This window comes from Bidens hawaiensis, unplaced genomic scaffold (assembly GCF_021521415.1).
Source record: "Bidens hawaiensis isolate Kalapana, Puna unplaced genomic scaffold, B.hawaiensis_p1.1 tig00005976_1, whole genome shotgun sequence".
In the NCBI taxonomy this organism is placed as follows: domain Eukaryota; kingdom Viridiplantae; phylum Streptophyta; class Magnoliopsida; order Asterales; family Asteraceae; genus Bidens; species Bidens hawaiensis.
In genome coordinates, this window is record NW_027491395.1 from 1,119,954 (window position 1) to 1,141,749 (window position 21,796).

Sequence of the window (21,796 nt, forward strand, 5' to 3'; positions counted from 1 at the left end):
GTCGGCCTGGGTTCGACAAATCCAAGGTAAGGTGCTATAATTGTCAACAGTACGGGCACTTTGCCAAGGAATGCAGAAATGAGAGGGTTGAACGAGGACAAGGTCGGCCTACACAACATTCTGGAATTAACAGAGAGATTAACGCCATGTTGACCAGAGAAGCAGGTGAGTACAACTGGAACCTGCATTCAAGTGGTTCTGGTGAGCAAGCAAACATGGCTGAGACTGAATGTGAGAAGGTTGATGGAACTGAGAAAGCTATTGAAGAAGAAACAGCTTTCATGGCAAATGACAAGGACACTCGCTCCGAGGTAAGAAATAAAAATATTTGTACTAATTGTGAAAATTTGTCTGAGCAACTAACAACTTTGACTGATCAGTACGTCCGTTTAGATGCTGACTTTAAAACTATTAAAGAAGATCACCATTTTACAAAAGCAAGAGAAACAAGTTATAAAATTAAAATAAAAGCATGTGAAAAAGACATTCAAAGCTTAAAGCTTAAACTTGCTGAGAAAATTGAAATAATTGATCTTAGTTATGAAGTTTTGGAGGAAAAAACTAAAGTGATTGCTGATCGGGATAAACAGATTGCTGACCACCAGGTAAAGGTGGTGGAACTGAACCGCAAACTTGAGCAGTTCAGGAATTCCTCGGCAATCCTTGATCACCTCGTGAGTGATCCAGGTACCTCTGCAAAGAGGGGAGGAATCGGATATCACGAAGTTCCACCACCCTTTAACCACAACTATACTTATAATCCAAGTGTTCAGAAATCTGTTGATTTCGAGGTTTCTCAGACAACTCCTATCAAGATTACAAGTGTTGAACCAAGTGTTAGCTGTGGCGAAACAAGTTCGCCTGTTTCTAGTGTGAATATTTCTGTTTCAAGTCCAGTCTCATCAGATTCGGATAAGTTGTCCGAATCTGGTCAGACAAAAGAGAAGGTAGGTTTACCCACCGATGGAGATAAAAATGAAGTTTCTAAAAAGAGTTCTCCACTCAATCCGTACGTCCCACCTTATGTGAGACGAACGGCTGGTAACACTGCCTCTACATCCAAACCAACATTTGACAAGAAAATGGAGAGTCGATGTTGCTTTAGATGTAACAAGTTAGGACATCTAGTTGCAGATTGCCCTTTGAAACCGAGATTTAGAGATGAGAAGCCAAATAAAACTGAGTATAAGCGTCATTATGCTACTGCTAAAAATGAAAACTTTAAAAAATGCCAAAATGTATCGAATTCATGTTTTCATAAAACCAAACCTCAGTTTTACAACCAAACCACAAGATATAACACTTTCAATTCTCAAAGGTTTGGAAGGCATTACACTCAATCTGCAGGGAGATTCCCTAACAGGACTTACAGAAATTATCCTGATGCTAACTTGAGAAAGCCAGGGTACGGGATGTATCGATCCAAGACCAATTGGTCTTGGGTCCCAAGATTCTAACTCTTTGTTTTATTGTGCAGGAACAGTTGAACAGGGCTGCCAACAATCTTTGGATTGTAGATATCGGCTGTTCCAGGCACATGACGGGCAACAAACTCTTGTTGCAAGATTTAAAACCTGTTCAGGGAGCAAGAGTTAGTTTTGCTGGTGAAAGCGGTGGAAGGATTACCGGTAGAGGAACTGTGTCGAATGGGAGAATGACACTTGAAAATGTAAATTTTGTGGAGGAATTAAAGCACAATCTGCTGAGTGTGTCGCAGATTTGTGATAAAGAATACACTGTCCATTTCACTAAGAATGAAGCGATTGTATTGAAGCCTGGTTTTCATATACCAGAAGAATGGATAGTAATGAAAGCTCCACGTGAAACGAATACATACGTGATGGATATGAGGTCTACTGAAATGGTCACCGGAGAATCCTGTTTAATGACAAAGGCAAGCGAATCAGAATCAGAATTATGGCACAGGAGAATGGGACATATTCATCTTCGTAAGATGAACTTCATTGTCAAAAATGGGCTTGTGATGGGCGTTCCCTTAAAGAGTTTTAACTTTGAAGATAAATGCATAGCATGCAAGAAGGGAAAACAACACAAGAAAAGCCATCTCACCAAGACGATCAACTCAATTGCTGGTACTCTAGAACTACTTCATATGGATCTCTTCGGTCCGGTGAATGTACAAAGTCTAGGTGGTACTTCTTACTGCTTGGTGATAACTGATGATTACTCGCGATACTCGTGGGTATATTTTCTGAAAACGAAAGACGAGACGACTCAGATGGTGAAGAATCTAATTACAAAAGTCGAGAACGTCATGAGTAAATCAGTTAAATTCATCAGAAGCGACAATGGGACAGAGTTCAAGAACTTTGAGATGGAAATCTTTTGTCTTCAGAAGGGTATTGAGCATCAATACAGCGCTCCGTATACTCCACAACAGAACGGAGTAGCTGAAAGGAAGAACCGAACGTTGATTGAAGGAGCCAGAACTATGCTGGCAGACTCAAAGCTTCCTGTGATGTTCTGGGCTGAAGCAGTTGCTACAGCCTGCTATGTTCTGAATCGGGTGTTAACCGTTAAGAGACTTGGAAAAACCTGTTACGAGCTTATGCACGGAAGGAAGCCCAACTTGTGCGGTCTTGAACCTTTTGGGTCTCCTTGTTCGATTTTGAAGACTAATTCGAAATTTGGTGAAGTAGCTGATGAGGGAATCCTAGTCGGTTATGTTGTTGGGACTCCCAACAGACGGGTCTTCAATACGACAACTTGCAAGGTGGAGGTGGTTTGTAACACCGACATTACTAGTTACCAACCGCCAAAACCAAGCAATGGACCTGCTGAGCTGTTTGACTATGTTAAACTTTTTAAGTCGTTTAACGTACCTACTTTGGAAATTTCTGAAGAAGACGAAAGAGCAGTGACGAAGATGATATTTGATGAGGAAGAGGAGGTAATGCAACATCAGATGACAGAAAGATCTCAGCCTTCCACATCAAACCCTATCGATACCCCTGCGGCCTCAACTGAAGATGAGTTTATTAATCCTTTTCACTCTCAGCCTGAAACTACTATAGATGAGATCTCTTCAAACTTGGAAGACAATTTGCATGTCGGTGCTGTTCCGACCACGAGAATTCACAAAGATCACCCATTGGAGAATGTTATAGGTGATGTGTCCTCTGGTGTACAAACCAGAAGTAGCCTGAATGAGCACACCTGTGTTTATTCAAGCATAAAAGAAACGGGTATAATGAATGAATGTTTGTACTCCTGCTTTATAAGCCAAATTGAACCAAAGAATTATCAAATGGCTTTAAAGGACAGCTCGTGGGTCGAAGCCATGCAAGAAGAGTTGGCTCAGTTCGAAAAAATGGAAGTTTGGACCTTGGTTGAAAACCAAAGAATGTGCATGCTATAGGCATGAAATGGGTGTTCAAGTGCAAGAGAGATGATAAGGGAATTATCGTGAGAAATAAGGCGAGGCTGGTTGTTAAAGGTTTTAATCAGCAAGAGGGTATTGATTACAATGAGGTGTTTGCTCCTGTTGCCCGGTTAGAAGCGATTCGATTGTTCTTGGCGTTTGCTGCATTTAAAAAGATGAAGGTATTTCAGTTGGATGTGAAGAGCGCGTTTCTAAACGGAAAAGTTGATGAGGTTGTGTATGTTGAGCAACCTCCGGGTTTTCCTGACCCAGACTTTCCGGATCACGTATACAGGTTGAGCAAGGCGTTATATGGGTTACATCAGGCACCTCGTGCCTGGTATTCAACGTTATCGGACTACTTGCTGGAAAATGGTTTTGAAAGAGGATTGATTGACAGTACGCTGTTTGTGAAGAGAGAAGGATGTGACTTCTTACTGGTTCAAGTCTACGTGGATGATATCATTTTTGCTGCATCAAGAGTATCCATGTGTCAGGATTTTGAGGCTGTCATGAAGAAACGATTCGAGATGAGTGCTATGGGTGAACTAACCTTCTTTCTAGGATTGCAGGTTGATCAGAAGAAGGATGGGATGTTCATTCATCAAACAAAGTATGTTCATGATGTGCTTAAAAGATTCAAGATGGAGGACAGTTCTCCATATGACACCCCAATCTGCGTCAATCACAGATTGGGCGCTGAATCAGACGGTGACGCAGATGTGGACCCTACTCTGTATCGGGCGATAATAGGTTCATTAATGTATTTAACTGCTTCTAGGCCCGATATAATGTTTTCTGTTTGTCTTTGTGCTCGTTTTCAGGCAAACCCAAAGGAATCTCACATGAAAGGTGTGAAGAGGATTTTGCGGTATCTTAAGGGCAAGCCGAAACTAGGGTTGTGGTACCCAAAGGGAGGAGACGTTGAACTGGTGGCGTATACAGATTCTGATTATGGTGGCTGTAATCAGAGTCGGAAGTCAACAACAGGAGGCTGTCAGTTTCTTGGAGGAAGATTAGTTTCCTGGCAGTGCAAGAAACAGACATCAGTTGCAATTTCAACATGCGAAGCTGAATACATGGCAGCATCCAACTGCTGCTCTCAGGTTTTGTGGATTCAGCAACAATTGCGCGACTATGGTCTGAATTTCTTACTTACTCCTATTTTAATTGATAACACTGCCGCCATCTCAGTAATTAACAATCCCGTGAAGCACAGTAAAACTAAGCATATTGACATTCGTCATCACTTCATACGGGATTGTGCTGAGAAGAAACTGATAAAGATCGAAAAAGTTGATACACTTGAAAATTTTGCTGACTTGTTTACAAAAGCGTTTGATAAATCCAGATTTCAAAACCTAATTGAGCTAAACGGGATGATCAATCCCGAGTAACCATGTCTTTGTTAAAAAAAAAAAAAAAAAAAAAAAAAAAAAAAACATGGGTCATTTTTGCTTAAAATTAGTCGGTTACCTCAGTTTGATGGACATATCCTAGGATATGTTTTGGTCCTCGTTTCAACTTAGAGAATGAGGATAGCCATTAACCGGAAGACTGAAAGTGACCGGGGCAGCTATGACGTGTGTTCTTTCAGTTGCTGAAAATTAGTCGGTCATACTTAGTAAGAAGGACACATACTTGTATGTGGTCGGTCCAGTTGATCCATTGGATCTTCAGGATAGCCGTTTACCTGACGACTTTGACGTGATTGGGGCGATTGAATTTAAAGTTTTTTTTAGGGAAATGAAATTAATTTTCAAGTCTGTTACTTCGTATGAAGTTCTATGCTGTGTTTAACAGAAAATTGATCCAACCTTGGAAAATGATATATATACTGATTGTGTGTGCTTAACTAGTGAAGTTATTAGGCTTAAAAGGCTTTAGAACAGTCATTGTATGTCATGGTAATTTTTTATGGTGCGTAAAAGTGTATGTGATACTAACTTAAATTTACTCGAATTTACGTGGAAACTCCTTAAGAGTTTTGTATGTCTTCATACATATCTTTTCGAAGGATAGGCAGAAAAGCGACTACCCAGTCATACACGAGCCCGTGAGTGTTCTGATTCCCGTGAAGAAAGCATTTCAAGATACTGCAGTGATCCAGATTCGGGACTTGCAGTGATTTAGTACTCCGAAGTCGATAAAAATGTTTAATTTAAAAAAAAAAAAAAAAAAAAAAATATATATATATATATATATATATATATATACGTGTATATTTTTAAATACTTATGAGACATAGTAACAATCAAGACTTCTCAAGTCTGGAGTTAGAAGAAAACGGGAGGCAGACATAGTGTATCTACAAGATAATCAGACATTATGGGTCGAAGTCAATTCGGGGTGACTTGGGTATAGCCAAATACGCTTTGAGAATAGATAGAAGACATCATTATCTCTGAGATGTTGCCAACTTAAACTTTTGAGCTTAACTGAACCTTAATCCGTATCACAGAAACGATGAAAACCATTTACGTTATTTACATGCTTACAACCTGTGTCTCTATGTCATAATACAGCTAAACACGGATCTAAGTGACAGTCACATCGTTAGTATGATTCCTGTTAGGATCTTTTCTAAAACGTAGTGGCCCCTGACTAGACTGAAATTTGATCCCTTATTTCGTTAAAATTTTTCTAAGTTTTTTTTTGTAGTTATCTTATTGTTGGTTACTAGATCTTGATCATATTTGTTTAACTCTTTTTGGTAATTTATAAGGTTAAATTCTAGATTATTCAAACTTAAAGGGCTGTTTTTGAAAATTACGGGCGAAGTTGTTGAATTCGGCGAAGTTGTGCTTAACTTCGCCTTGGCGAAGTTAAGCGTAACTTCGCCTAAACCAACTCTGCCCTATATAAGGGATTGTAAACAGTAACAGTATCATTTTTTTTTCGAATTACCGGCGAACTTGTTCTAAACACCATTACATCCAGATCTTATTCTTCACTTTCGATTTCGATCTTGTGTTCCTAGTTTCTACTATACTCGTGGTATGTGTTGTCAATATCATCCAAACTTACTCGTTCGTTATAGTTTTACCCGGTTCGAGACCTCGGGTCGTCGAACCTTCAAAACCAAGTTTTTCACCTTTGTGTTACGTGTTCATGGACGTCCTTCACGTCTCAATATCATTAATCCATGCCGTTCTTCATTGGTGGATCGTTAAATCGGTCCGAAACGTCGGATATAACTTGTTTGAATCTGAACAGTCGCCGGTTCAGATTCAGGCGAAGTTAAGGTTTACGCGAAGTTATTCTCAACTTCGCCAGTGGCTTAAGTTCGCCTTCAGCGAAGTTATCCACAACTTCGCTTGAAGCTTAATTTCGCCTATGGCGAAGTTATCCATAACTTCGCCTTGAACACAACTTCGCCTATTTCAAATTTTTTATAAGATTTTAGACGAACTTACAGATGAAGCGAAGTTGTTCCCAACTTCGCCTCACCTTTAAATTCGCCTGTACATCACAACTTCGCACATGGTACACGGCGAACTTGTGAGATGGTTATATGGTCTCTAACTTGATTTGGTTTGTGCAGATATGGCTGCTGTTGGAGGTGTTGGAGGTGATGATGGTGATGAGCAACGACAATTCTTCCCAGCCCATAACCAATACATCACTTTGGATCCAGACGCACGAGGCGTTGAAGACTATAGGGAGATTATCACATTTCTCCAACGATCACGAGTTTTTCACGCGATCACTAATACACTACCCATATCTCTGCCCAACATTCAAGATTTCTGGCAGACGGTGTATTATGATTGCAGACCTGAGCCTCCAGTGATGCGAGCAACTGTCAATGGTCAAGACATACAGTTTTCCTCGGAAGACATACGGTTGGCTCTGCAGTTCGGTGATGAAACGAGAGACGACCCAACGGAATTCGTAGCTCCTTTCCGTGACGGAGCTTACTTAAGGATGGGTTATTCGGGTCCGCTGGGGGACTCGCAGAGGAGGAAAGGCTTTCTGCTGGATCAATGGCGCTTTTTGATGCATGTGTTGATAGTATGCATGTCCGGCAGAAAGGCAGGAACAGACGGGATGGGTGCGACGATGCAATCGGCTATGATTGCGCTGACTTACAACCGCAGATATTCTTTTAGTCAGCTAATCTTTTACGAGATTGATCGTCAGAGACGGGCGACGGCGCGCGAGCGTTTTATTATGTATCCTCGGTTTCTACAAATGATTATTAATCATGTCGCTCCGTCTATACCGCAAAGACGCCCTATCAGATACGTTGAGTGCGTAACAAAACGTATCTTTGCTCAGTGCAGAACGTCGAGCACTCGTAGCAACCCTGAGCGGCGTCCCAGGCATACTCCACTTTTCGGGCATCTCATTAACCCGGAGTATGTTCCTGCAGGAGGGGACGAGTTCAGGGATCCGCAACCACATCAGGCGGCAGCACCTCATGCTGTATCAGCTGCGCCTGTTGTATCTTCTGCTGCTGTGCCAGCTACTATATCTCAGGCTGTGTCCACTGCTGAACATGTTGATCTAGATGCTGCTTTTAGTGGACATGGTTTGTTTGATATGGATGTCTCGGGTCCTCAGTTTATGGATGTTACCAGAGCAGCTACTTCGGTAGCCGACTCTGATCTAGACGAGACGTTTGCTGAGGCAAGAAGACTTATGGTGTCTCGGGAACGGACTACGGGAAAGAGGCCAAGAACCGTGGAGGAGGATGAGGATGAAGTGGATGAAGAGGAGGCAGTACAGATTGTGCTAAGACGTTCAAGAAGAGAACAGAGAGGGATAGGTTCGGGAGCTGGAGAATCTTCAAGACTAGTACGTTTTGCTCCACCTGCCTTATCTGGTATGTCTCTTATTCCTACTACTGCACAGGTTACAGCGATCGAGACGTCGGCACCAACAATTGTGTCCCTACCACCTCAACCACTTAATCCACCGGTGGTAGTTGCACGGTTTGTGGAGTCGACAATCACTTCTACTGCAGGGTTACCAAGTGTACCACCTGCGGTCGCTTCTGCTGATGTTCCTCCAACTCCATTGCCTACTTCAGATACCGAGAGGATTCTTTCGCTAGAGCGGATTGTTGCTGAACAGTCAAAGACTATTGACCGCCTAGTGGAATCCAATCGACTACAAGCTGCCCTCCTGGTTGAACATGGACGAATAATAGATGCCTTCAAGGATTACTTGGCATCTCAGGGGGAGAAGACGTGTAGGGGCGATGAGTTGAGAACGAAAAGACGAGAAGATCATGACGATGATCCCAATGCACCTTCAGGTGCAGGTGATGAGCTGCCAAGAACCTCTCAGGCTCTTGGAGCTTCCACAACTGAGGGGGAGTCTACAAATGCAGCTGGTGATGATGTTGTAGTTGTGGATGACGACGCTGATGTTGAAGACGTTATTGATGCGTTGAAGGAGTTGGATGAGGAGGAGGACGATGAGTTGATGGATGATGATGACGTGTTGCCTATGGATGAGATTGAGAGGATTGGAGAAAAGATTAATGTGGAAGATGTATTAGAAGAAGGTGAGATTGTGGATGATTCAGTGGAACATGAGATTCCAGCTGTTGAGAGATCAGAATTGGGGGATGAGAGCGTGATAGAAGATACAGTATGGGAGGAGCAGCCGAACTGGAAAGAAGGCTGTGCTCAGTGGTTTGTTAAAACCAAGAAGCCTGCAGTGCCAACGATGTTCAGAAAGACTTATAATATAAAGGGCTATGCAGAGTCAAAGAAAGGAATCATATGCTGGTTGTACGACAAAGAGCTGAAACTATTTGTGATCAAACGGTACGACGGCATTCAGTACTTTAAGAGATTGTTGAGATCTCTGAATTCCTTACCAGAATGTGAGGTGAAAGATTTAGCGAGATTGGGGCTGATCAATAGAAGTAATGATGATATGGCAAGAATCATTGGGAAGATCGTCTGGAAAGAAGCCATTAAAGACAAAAAGTTTGAACTGCTAAAGCCTCAAAAAGGAAAGTTGATAGAAGACAAAGATCGTGGAATGAGGGCTGACGGCAAACCTTGGATGGTAATGAAGTATAAACCAGTCCGTCATTTGAAAGAAGTACCGATGAAAGTTATGCCCAAGAACGTCCTAAAAGATTTAAAATGGTGGTACGTGGATTGTGAGACAGCTGAGGCGGTAATGGAAGATGAGGATGAACAAGAAGTACTTCGGGTGTACGACCCGATGCATCTTGTTAATCTATCGAAGGCTGATTTGAAAGTGCTCAACGAGAAGAAGATCTTCTACATTCCTGCTTGGAAGGATCAAGCTAGGAAATATCAAAGGGTAGTGTCGGTATGTGTGAGAGAAGGGGCGCACGCGTAGAGGTGAAGATTACAAGACTCAAGATTTAAAGATCAAGATATGAAGCTACTGCCAAGGGGGAGTCTGTTGGTACATGTGTGTCAGTAGTTCATAGTCTAGCATTTGTAATCGAGTCTGTAATGTAATTATGTTTTGTTTATGTTTGTTTTGTAATGCGCGAAGTTGTCAACAAGTTCGCTATGGCGAACTTGTTGAATCAGCGAAGTTATTGACAACTTCGCCTATGGCGAAGTTGTCGTGTATATAAACTGTTTCAGACGAAACAGTTTGTGTTGGTCGTTTTAGGGTTTGTTTCAGTGTGTTTCGTATTGTTACGTGTCATCTTCTGTAATAGTGACCGTGAGTCACGTGTTCGGTTATCAATATAACGTGTTTGATTTATTGCTCGTGTGATTCTATCTCTACACTCGTAACTACCTGCGCAGGGATTCCGCACCTGCGTTGTTAGCGATATCCCGTGTACGATCCGTCAAGGAACCTACAACAAGAAAAACCTAAATCAAATAAGTATTACAAACTTTATCATAGAAGTAGGAAAATAAAATTTACACGCTAGAAACACAAACTACGGGTATTTCACACCGGATATCCGAAAAACTCTTACCCTCCTCATGGGATAGAGGTAAGGCTGTCTACATCTTACCCTCCTCAGACCCTACCATAGCATTGCAATTGGTGGGATATACTGAGTACGATGATGATGATGATGATGATGATGATGATGATATCCGAAAAACTCTCTAAAGTACATGTTATCCGAATTTTCGGATTTGTATATCCAAACAAATTTCCATATTTTGAAAAAAAAAATAATTATAAAAGAATTTAAAGAATTGTCTTTAAAAATATTTTGGATCCAAAATATAAAAAAAAATTATCTAGAAATATTTATAAATTATCCTAATATCTTTTAAAAGATTATCCGAAAATTATCCAAAATATCCTAAATATATCCAAAGTTTCAGAAATACTCGAAAAATTATCCAAAGTATTCTACAATTATCAAAAATTTATTTATATGAAATTTATTTAATAACTAAAAAAATACATTTCTAATAATTCCGATATATGAAATTTTGGATATCCGAATTTTCGGATACTTGGATTTAGATTTTTGGATATTTCGAATACGGTTTAAGATTCGGATAGTTTGAACACTCCTGCTGACACCGCCTATTTTTATATACGACTAGAACTCCCTATCAAACAAGTAATAGTGTTGAGAGACATGATGAGATTTATGTGGTTCTTTACATGTTTTTACTTACTTTTTTGTTGAGAGACATGAGATTGTTCAGGGACTAGGAAGCATTTTTTATTTTATTTTTTTGTGTTCCATTCGGATTGAAATAATTTTTTTTAATTTGCTCACTCCTTGTTTGAGGTCTAAATGGATTACTAGAAGGCGTTGTTTTTTATGCTTCTCGTATTACTACTAAAGATCATTTTCATGTTTATCAATATGATCAAAAAGGGTAATCTTGTGCAGACATGTATCTTTATGCATGTCTTTTTCACGTTCATACTTCTTTATTTTAGAACAGAACATATTTATTCACCATGGGACTTGAACCCCCAAACATTTTGGTAGAAACACCATCTTGTACACACCTTGATACTGCTAGGCTACAAGCCCATCGGTTACACTTCGATACTTATCTTTAAATAATCAGATGAATCCTAATTCCTACAACTTTTATTTTAATCTCCTTTTACATGAACCTTACACATGAAAGAAACATAAAGCAGTTATTCAATGTCATGAATATATTGTACATTCTCCAAATAAAATTTGAGCTGACTGTATTATAAATGTAACTTATTTCCAGCAATAGGTTTAATGTCCCTTGGAGGAGATCACAAGAAGCTACTAGAGATGATACCAGACCACGTGAAGAATACATGGAACGATTGGGGCTTAAAGGGACTAATGCTGCTTAGCGTTGCATCACAAATTGTCTTGCTTTTACTAGGCAACCTTCGAAAACATAATCCAAGAACACGAATTAGAATTTCTCTTTGGTGTGCCTACTTACTGGGATACGCTGTTGCATCTGGAGCTCTTAGCATCATCACTCGAAGCGCCTTAAACGTTTGCAGCACCTCCCGTCCCATATCAGAACAAAAAACGCTAAACACAAATGAGCTCCTGTCCTTTTGGGCACCATTTCTCATTCTTCACCTTGGTGGTCCAGACACCATTACCGCCTACTCGTTAGAAGATAATGAACTTTGGTTAAGACACTTGGCAGAAGTCGGTTTTCAATCAGGAGTCGCTATCTATATCCTCCTCTTGTCTTGGCCAGGTTGTTCTAATCTCCCATTACTAAGCATATTGATTTATATAATGGGTTTCATCAAGTGTTTTGAACGTGTTCGTGCACTAAGACTAGCAAACACCGAGCATCTTCGAGACTCCATGCTTGGTTCACCTGACCCTGGCCCTGATTATCCAAAATTCGTGGAGAGCTATCGCTTGAGAAAATCGCAAGGGTATAATTTGAGCATAAAGGAAGTCCAAGGAGCCCAGTACCTCACGGTAAACAATCATACATATCTTGAAGTTTGGGGTGATGAAATAGCAGCAGCTTATGCTCTATTTCAAACATTCAAACGGATTTTCGTTGATCTCATACTCACATTTGAAGACAGAGATAATAGCCAGTCCTACTTTCGCAACCTTAAATCTAGTGAAGCTTTCTCTGCAGTTGAAATTGAACTCGGATTTGCGTATGACATGCTTTACACCAAGGCATATGTCGTGTATACCTTTGTGGGGCTAGTAGTTCGGGTTACTAGTATCTTCATAATACTTATGGTACTCGTGGGCTTTTGTTTTCTCTGTGATGTGGATGATTTCAAGCTCATTGATGTTGTCATCACTTATCTATTATTTGCGACGTCAGTTGTATTGGAAATATTTGCGGTTATTACCATGCTGTGTTCGGACTGGACAGATGTTTGGCTGAGCCAGCGTAGCTACTCTCGCAACGACATAATACTTCCATTCTTAAAGCAACCAACTAGACAGCGATGGTCTCATTCCATCGCACAGTTAGATCTGCTAAGTGTCGCACTTGAAGAGAAGCCTGCTCGCCATTTGACAGCTCAGAAATTCCTTGGGATAGATCAGTATCGCGTGAAGCATCGTTACAAAACGTGTTGCAAAGTTTCTAACAATCTGCAAGATCTAATATACAAACAGTTTCAAGATTTCATAACACCTTATGTTGACTCCCCTCGCACGCCGAGAGCATTATGTAAACACAGAGGTAGTTTTTCTCTTAGTAAGAATGATTGCAAAGATTTGCTATGGAGTATCACTAAAGTGGAATTTGACCAAAGCATTATCTTATGGCATATTGCTACCACCCTATGCTATTACACAGAAAAGGTTGACAATCCAGATCAAGAGGACATTGGTGTGTATTGTTTGGAAAGAAAGCATATATCGGACTATATGCTGTATCTTCGTGTGTCATATCCTGTTATGTTGCCAATAGGTATTGGCATGATCAGGCATCGCGACACTTGTGCTGAAGCCACACGTTACTTCAAAGAAAATGGTCCAATTACTGAAAAAGTTATAGCATGTGAAAAGTTGCTTGGAGTTTATTGTCCTGATGTTTTGCCTATTAAAGTAAAGGGAGACCGATGCAAATCTGCACTTTTTGACGGTTGCAGGCTGGCAAAAACTTTGAAAAACATGTCAGATAAGGAACGCATGTGGAAAGTCATTTGTCAAGTATGGATCGAGATTCTAGCTTATGCTGCTACACACTGCAGAGGATTTCAGCATGTACAGCAGCTTCGGAAAGGCGGTGAGTTTCTGACTCATGTTTGGCTTCTGATGGCGCATTTGGGCATTACCGAGCAGTTCCAAGTATCACAAGGCCATGCTAGAGCTAGGTTAGTTGCATCATAAAGACTGCATTCTTTATCATTTCTCTTGGAAGTAAGTGATTCTTTTTTTACTTTTATGTTAGTCGGACAGCTTTTGAACTTCAAATTCATTCACAGTTCTTCTGTAAACATTTGAATTCAATGTAAATAGAAGATGGTTAGTCATTGCTAACTGGGTTATGTTAAATTCCAGTTTTGATTATTTAATATGTACACTGCTCTATTAAATGTATATAAGTTAGACTAGCTTAGGAACACATATATTACACGGGATTCAAGAATTCCGAAAATTGAAATAAATGCAAAAAGTAATTCTTACAATTTTAAATTTTATTGCATATGTAACTTTAAGTTGCTATTCACAAATCTATAAAATATTTATTTGTAAACAATATTTGATATTCTATTTGTGAAATTACCATTCTATTGAAGATTAACAGAATGAAAAAAGTATTACATGCAGTAATGAATTGACCATTTGAATCGCGGAAGACCTATTTGAATACAATCCAAGAACCTCAAATTTCCTTTCTAGTTCGCTAAAGTGGCCACATGGATTAAAGAAAGATCGGAACATAGACCTTCTATACATATGTTAGTTCGCTAAATTAAGGGTGCAATCCTAAAAAAAATGGAAGACGTAAAAATGTTGAACCGGTGGACATTTTGTTTATTACAAAGACCTGGTATATGTTAGGATTAACGCTCACACAAACTGAACACAAACACGAAAGCAAGTAAACGAACACGAGCGTTTAATGTGGTTCGGTCTAGACTTATCTACGTCCATGGGTGACAACTAGATATTGTTTATTGAGTGATAAAATATTAAAAGTGCATAATCAACAAATACAATCTGAACACAAGCCCGAAAAAGGCTAAAGGCCAAGACCTATATCATATCGATCGTCTTAAAAAACTACATCATAGGAACCAGAGACAAGAGTCAGCTATACGGACATCGTAAGGAGTGGAACGTGGCTACAAGTTCCCAAAAGTAGAATCAAACATGTCGCCCAAATGACTATATATCTCCGGGTAAAAACATCACATATATATTCTATTGAGAATGCATTATTTTGTGCATATTTCACTCTCCTTGATTCACTCTCAATCAAAGATCCATGCATATTTCCAGCTGATCATTATGATTCTCTTTTATTACTTTCCTTTTCCTACTGTGTGTTTTGCCTATTTATGCTTATTTCTTGTAAACATGTATTTAGAATTATGCAAAGCTTTTAATCAAAATCCTTTATGGTATCAGAGCAATGTTATTGGTCCTTCTGCTTTTGATTAAACCCTAGAAGAAAAAAAAAACAATTCCTGTCTAGTTACCGAGATTCATCCAGCAACCATATACATCACCATGGCAATCGACGATCAGAATCAAAACAAACACAACTGCTGTGCTACCAACGACCAAAACAGATCCCAAGTCAGCCAAATTCAAAATCAATCAAACCCGATTCCGGGATTAAGCGGCGAACAATACAAGCAGTTTATTAACATGTTCACCATTGACGAGACAGCCCAACTAATGGCGAATATGGGAGCTAGATTAGACGATGTTGGCAACTGGATTGTTGACTCGGGATGTACCGAGCATATAACTCACATTCTCAATCTGTTCCATGGCAGTATCAAAGCAACACATGAACTACCGGTTACAATTCCTAACGGTGACTCGATACCCGTTAAAGGAAAGGGGTCATGCACCTTACCAAATGGAAATGAAGTCCGAGATGTCCTATACGTACGTGAATTTACGTGCAACTTATTACCGGTTAGTCGACTAACTCGAGATCTCCGCTGTGCAGTAATTTTTTTTCCAGATTTCTTCATAATGCAGGACTTAAATTCGAGAAAATTGATCGGAACGGGTAAATGCCAACACGGTCTATACCGAATGAAGATGATGGGACGAGAAAGAAAGGCTATGTCGGCTTCGGTGGAAATATGGCATAAAAGACTCGGTCATGCTTCTAGTGGTAAACTTTCTCGCTTTGACTTTATCAAGAATGCTTCTTTTAAAACTATTGATTATGATTCATGTGCTAAAGCTAAGCACACCCGGTTGCCTTTTCTTACAAGTTCTATCAAAAGCAAAAAATGTTTCGAATTGTTGCATTGTGATCTTTGGGAAGGTATAGAACCCCCTCACTTTCAAAGGCAAACTATTTTTTAACAATCATGGATGACTATAGTCGATCCGTTTGGGTTTTTCTACTAAAACACAAATTTGATGCGGGTGACCATCTAATATTTTTCCACAAAATGGTAAAAACACAATTTGGAAAATCGATTAAAAGAATCCGTTGTGACAACAGGGGAGAGTTTGTGTAACACCCTTGGCAAACACAACATCGTCCCACTCTTAGGCTATCCCACATCGGCTGTGGACAAGAGAGATCACCGGTTCATAAGTAATGTCCTGCCTCTAACATCACCAACGCGTTTTGGGCAACCAAAAACAAATCCGTGAGCTCTTCGTGGGCAGAGCGGACAATATTGGTGGTGCGAGGGGACGGGATGTTACAGTTAGTATCAAAGCCACTCTTGTGCCGTTCGGGATGTTGGGACCTGCCTCATCGAGGATGATGAGTCCAAAGGGGGGTTGTTTGTAACACCCTTGGCAAACACAACATCGTCTCACTCTTAGGCTATCCCACATCGGCCGTGGACAAGAGAGATCACTGTTCATAAGTAATGTCATGCCTCTAACATCACCAACGCGTTTTGGGCAACCAAAAACAAATCCGTGAGCTCTTCGTGGGCAGAGCTGACAATATTGGTGGTGCGAGGGGTCAGGATGTTACAGTTTGTTTCGCACCAAATGCATAACTTTTATACCCAAGAGGGCATAATTCTCGAGACCACATGCCCACACACACGACAACAGAATGGCGTTGTGGAATGCAAGCATAGACATTTGCTCGAGGCTGCACGAGCCCTTAGATTTGAGGCGAATCTGCCAAAGAAGTTTTGGGGCGAGTGTGTCATGACACCGCCTACATTGTAACAACTCGTATTTTAAATTAGTAATTTTATCGATAAAAGTATCGCGTCTATTGATTTATTATTATTCTATTTTAATTTTTATTATATTTATTTATTATATATAAACTTTGAAATATATACATTTATGACCCTAAACTAACCTTAACCCGTTATTGTATCCACTTCTATAGTCTAGGGATCAATCTGCAAATTGATATATTAATAAGATCGTGACCCAAACCCACCAACCCGAATCCATGTACAACCAAACCCGGAACTCGTTTTGATTAGCTTGGCTCGTAATTCTCGCGTTTTATAATGGAATTGAATCATGGTTATGATTCACCTTGCTTAATTCACCTTAACCGACATTCTTAATTAAGTTAACATGATCATACAGATGCGGATTTCTTAAATTATTGGCCGACACCCCTCATTCTCATTATACCTATTAACGACCATGGTAATTCAATTAATCGCACCTGCACTTTACGCTGGCCAACGCTAAGCAAACCCCTATGATTAATTTGATTTTTGAAGCTGTTCCCTCCCCAAACCAGTCGCGTTAAAGCCGTCATTATCCTTCCTCCATCCACAGTCCATCTGTCATCGTTTAAGGTAATTGGTCACATGGTTTTGATCGCGATTACATGTAGATCAAAACCCCCAATGTTAATTTGATTAAGTATAACCAGATTGATCAAATTGATTTTAGGGTTTGGTTATGGTTTTCTGTTGTATCTATTTCTTTACATATTATATCTGTTCTGATTCAATCCGCAACTCGCTGGTTAGTCCAGCTGGTTAAGTCTCTGATTATCGGGGGGGGGGGGGGGGGCTGGTCGCAGGTTTGACCCTCTGCCATCTCGATATTTTAGGTTTTTATTGTTATATTTCTTTTTAAATTATTATATTAAGTATAATAGTAATAATAATTATTAAACAATTACTTTTATTAAAAACCGGTCATATAATACTTGTTTTCTCGTACAATTCGTTCGTGTATTTACGTATATGTACACATGTAAGTATATATACGTATGCATATATTTTATTGTGTAAACTAATATTAATGGTTATATATATATATATATATATTTATATGTATGTGTATATATATAAAAGGTTAAATTTATATATATTTTTAACAAACTAATAATATTTGTTTTTTTAAAGAAGTGTTTTACTTATATAATATTATAATATACTTTATTTGTAATTTAACAAAATAATAATTTTTCATATAATATTTTATATAAAATAAAATATAATATTATTTATGGTTAAAAAGAATATAATATGACTTAATAACACTATAATTATCGATCTCGCTTATCCTATCTAGTTCATTAACTTAGCATATTAGCATTCTATTTTGCTTATTAGGCCTTATCGTCAACGCGCGTGATCCGCTTTCGTCATTTCTATTGTTATCTATTCACTCTTGTTTGGCTATTGAGGTGAGTACCACATTCCCCTATTTTACTTGTTTTTCTCACGTTTTGTGGACATATGCGTAAATTTACTTTTCATACATACTTATACACAAAACTGCACTTTGTCTTATGTGTTAACAACTTATAACTTATTTGTTTATGTGCTTATTTGCTTTGTATGCTTTCGCATTCGGAGAGGTCCAACATAATCTCAGTCTAGTATGATCATACGCCAGTCGTTATAGCCTTGTGCTTCTCGACATCTCAGTTATACTTGTTATACTTGCTCATTTGGTTATTTTGTTATTCTCATATGACTTGTTGCAGCTACATATTTTGTTATATATACTATATGTACAACTAAACTGGTGTGTTGCTCACTCAACATGTGTTGTTGACAAAACTTTATTTTATACGCATATGCAGGTTGGTGAAGACTTAGTGAAGAATTTAGCTAGAAGAATATTTTAATCAAGAAATATAAAATTTGTATTGTTGTATGAATTATGTTCTTGTTTGTTTGTATTTGATTTATTTGATAATTGAATTCAATTAATAGATATTGTCATTTAAATATTGTGCATGATAGTAACCTTGAGAGCTGTGACAATCAGTACGCGCCCCGGCATTTCCGCCGTAGGTTGGGGTGTGACAGATTGGTATCAGAGCCGAAGGTTTAAGATAGGTCGTTAGAAATTGCCTTAGACACATGTTTAGGAACCCTATACGTGCCCATCTGTTTACCTTTATGTGTTCAAATTAAATTGTTTACAGCTTTCTTAGATAATTGTTTACTTATTATCTATTATATTGTTATGCACATACACACAAACTCCGAGGCTATGCCTCAACATTCAAAGAAAACTTTTCGAAATTAGATTGCTTTTTTTTACGGGAGATTCCTCAAGAATTCCCACCTGTTGTTTTCACTCGTAAACCTTATGGCTAGGTTATGTGGCATGTCCCTACGATAAATGAAAAGGGAAGAGAAACTGTGAGTTGGGCACTGGCAAAACGGTTCCAAGAACCAAAGTTAAGACGCTATTCCTTACCTGGGTGATAACCTGACCACAGTGCTCAACCCTATGGACCCGAGCAAGACCCATAAATGCCATATGACCGACACCTTGGGTTAATTTTAACTGAATTCACGGTGATACGTGGCTAAACTCGGTTTTCCCGATTATTGTGTTCCATTATTTAAATGGTTATTTGGGTGAAAAATCCATGGAACCCATGGGCACTCCTACTATTCATTTCTTAACTTGATTTCGTATTTTTGTTGGAGTAATCAACGTGGTGATTTCACAAGATTCTCCGACTACCCATACTGATTTCGATAGTTCGTTATTTAGTTTGGTCGGTTAAAACGCCGTGTAACGCTCATTGGGCCGACAAACTTCATTGCATTGTTAATTCGTTAATTAGTTGAGACGCTCATGGGCTGTCCAACTCACTTGTTTTTCGTTAGTTCGTTGGGCCATTCAAATTGCCATGGAAAGCTCATGGGAGGCCAACACCTACAATATATATTTCGTTAGTTTATTATAAACTTAATCAAATCTAAATTTTAAACTGACTTAACTCCTCATGTAGTCATCACACATTAATCTTATTGACTACATCATTTAATAACTATTTACGCTATGTACCCCCATCATCTTATAAACTTTTTACTTTTAATCCTCATGACGCAATTCCTCACTTCTTCAGACAACATTATTATAATGATTTCTCATTTTATCATTCATCTTATAAATCCTCATTTTTTGGTCCTTATAGAATGTCTCATTCAACAACCCAACGTTATCCTCGACATCAATCGTTTGATTTTCACGACCACCGTATGGCTTCCTGTAACGCCAAAGAAATAGCTGTTGCGATCCCTAGGACAGTGACGCAAATTCAAAACATCAATACGACTGATTCAACTTCTCTCACTAATTTCTCTGCTAATCATCTACCACCACTCATCCTCACAACAAGAAACGTAAGAACCTTGCTGCAACAAAACCTAATCACCCGCAAGTATCCTCAAAAAGGAAACCTTACCTCGGTCCTTTTCCGTCATGCTCCATTGGTAACTATCATCACTCGGTTAAATCCATATGTCGTCGTTGCTCCCAATGTAATCGTTATGGCCATCTTGCTAACACGAAGGTCAAGGACGGGATACGTTTTACTGTTAGGGGGAGCTCCCATTTCATGGAAATCAAAGAAACAGTCAGTCGTTTCTCGCTCCTCAGCTGAAGCCGATTACCACGCAATGGCCAACGCTACTAATGAAATTCTGTGGATGCGTTGGTTTTTAGAGGGACTGGAAACAAAACAACATGACTCCACACCACTCTACTGTGACAACAATGCAGCTCGACATATTGCAAATAACCTGGTCTTCCACGAAAGAACAAAACACGTAGAAATGGATTGTTATTTTGTCAAGGAACGAGTCGAATCGCATGAAATCATACCTCGCTATGTTGACATGAAGGCACAAATAGCCGACCTTCTCACGAAGGCTTTGGGGTCCAAACAACTCAAGTTTTTGCTGGTCAAGATGGGCATGCGAAATCTGCACGCTCCACCTTGAGGGGGAGTATTGAGAATGCATTATTTTGTGCATATTTCACTCTCCTTGATTCACTCTCAATCAAAGATCCATGTATATTTCCAGCTGATCATTATGATTCTCTTTTATTACTTTCCTTTTCCTACTGTGTGTTTTGCCTATTTAGGCTTATTTCTTGTAAACATGTATTTAGAATTATACAAAAGCTTTTAATCAAAATTCTTTATATTCTTTATCTCCCGAGCTCTCATACTTATCATCTTTACTCTCGCTCTTACACTTTTATGCTTACGTATAATAATAATATATCTCATACAATACAAATCCTGATTTGAGCATATGAGTGCCTTCGAAGCTCAAGTTCCAGGACCCTCAAACGAGAGTTTCTTGTAGGGGAGTTCAAACATCCTAATCTGAATTATCAGGATATTCGAAATTTCGGATTCGGATAGTGATTTTGAAAATTTTCGGATATTTCGGATTTCCGATATCCTAATTTTGAATTAATTAGTTTTTTTTAAATTAATTATATTTGAATATCTATATATAATATATATATATATATATATATATATATATATATATATATATATATACGAAAACATAAAATCCTACGTGTCGCGATGTGGTCGCTCCCCTTTTTTTGGAGTCATCAGATTTGCTTGATTTTCAAATGGAGGCTTCTCATGCATTTGACCCGAATTCACGGGTATGGGTCTTACCAAACCCAGATATTTTTTAAACGGGTTATAACATCTCATTAAATTATAAAATTATTCTCATCAAATTATTGATGTGAAAATCCTATAAAATAGGATATACTAAAAATTATTATATGAATTTCAAAAAAAATATTTATAATTAAGAAACAATTTTATAGTAAAAAAAGTAAGCGGGTCTTGGGTCTTACCAAACCCAGATAACTTTTAAACCGGGTTATAACATCTAAGTTATTTGTGAAACCTTTTTTATCGTCAAACTCTAAGTATATTATAAATTTCATTACAATAAATAAAATTAAACCCTAAAAAGTATATAATTATTAAAAACGAGTAATGTAAAACAACCCCCGTAATACGGGGGATAAAAACTAGTAATATATATAAACGAAGACATAAAAATCATACGTGTCGCGATGTGGTCGCTCCCCCTTTTTTCGGAGTCACCAGATTTGCT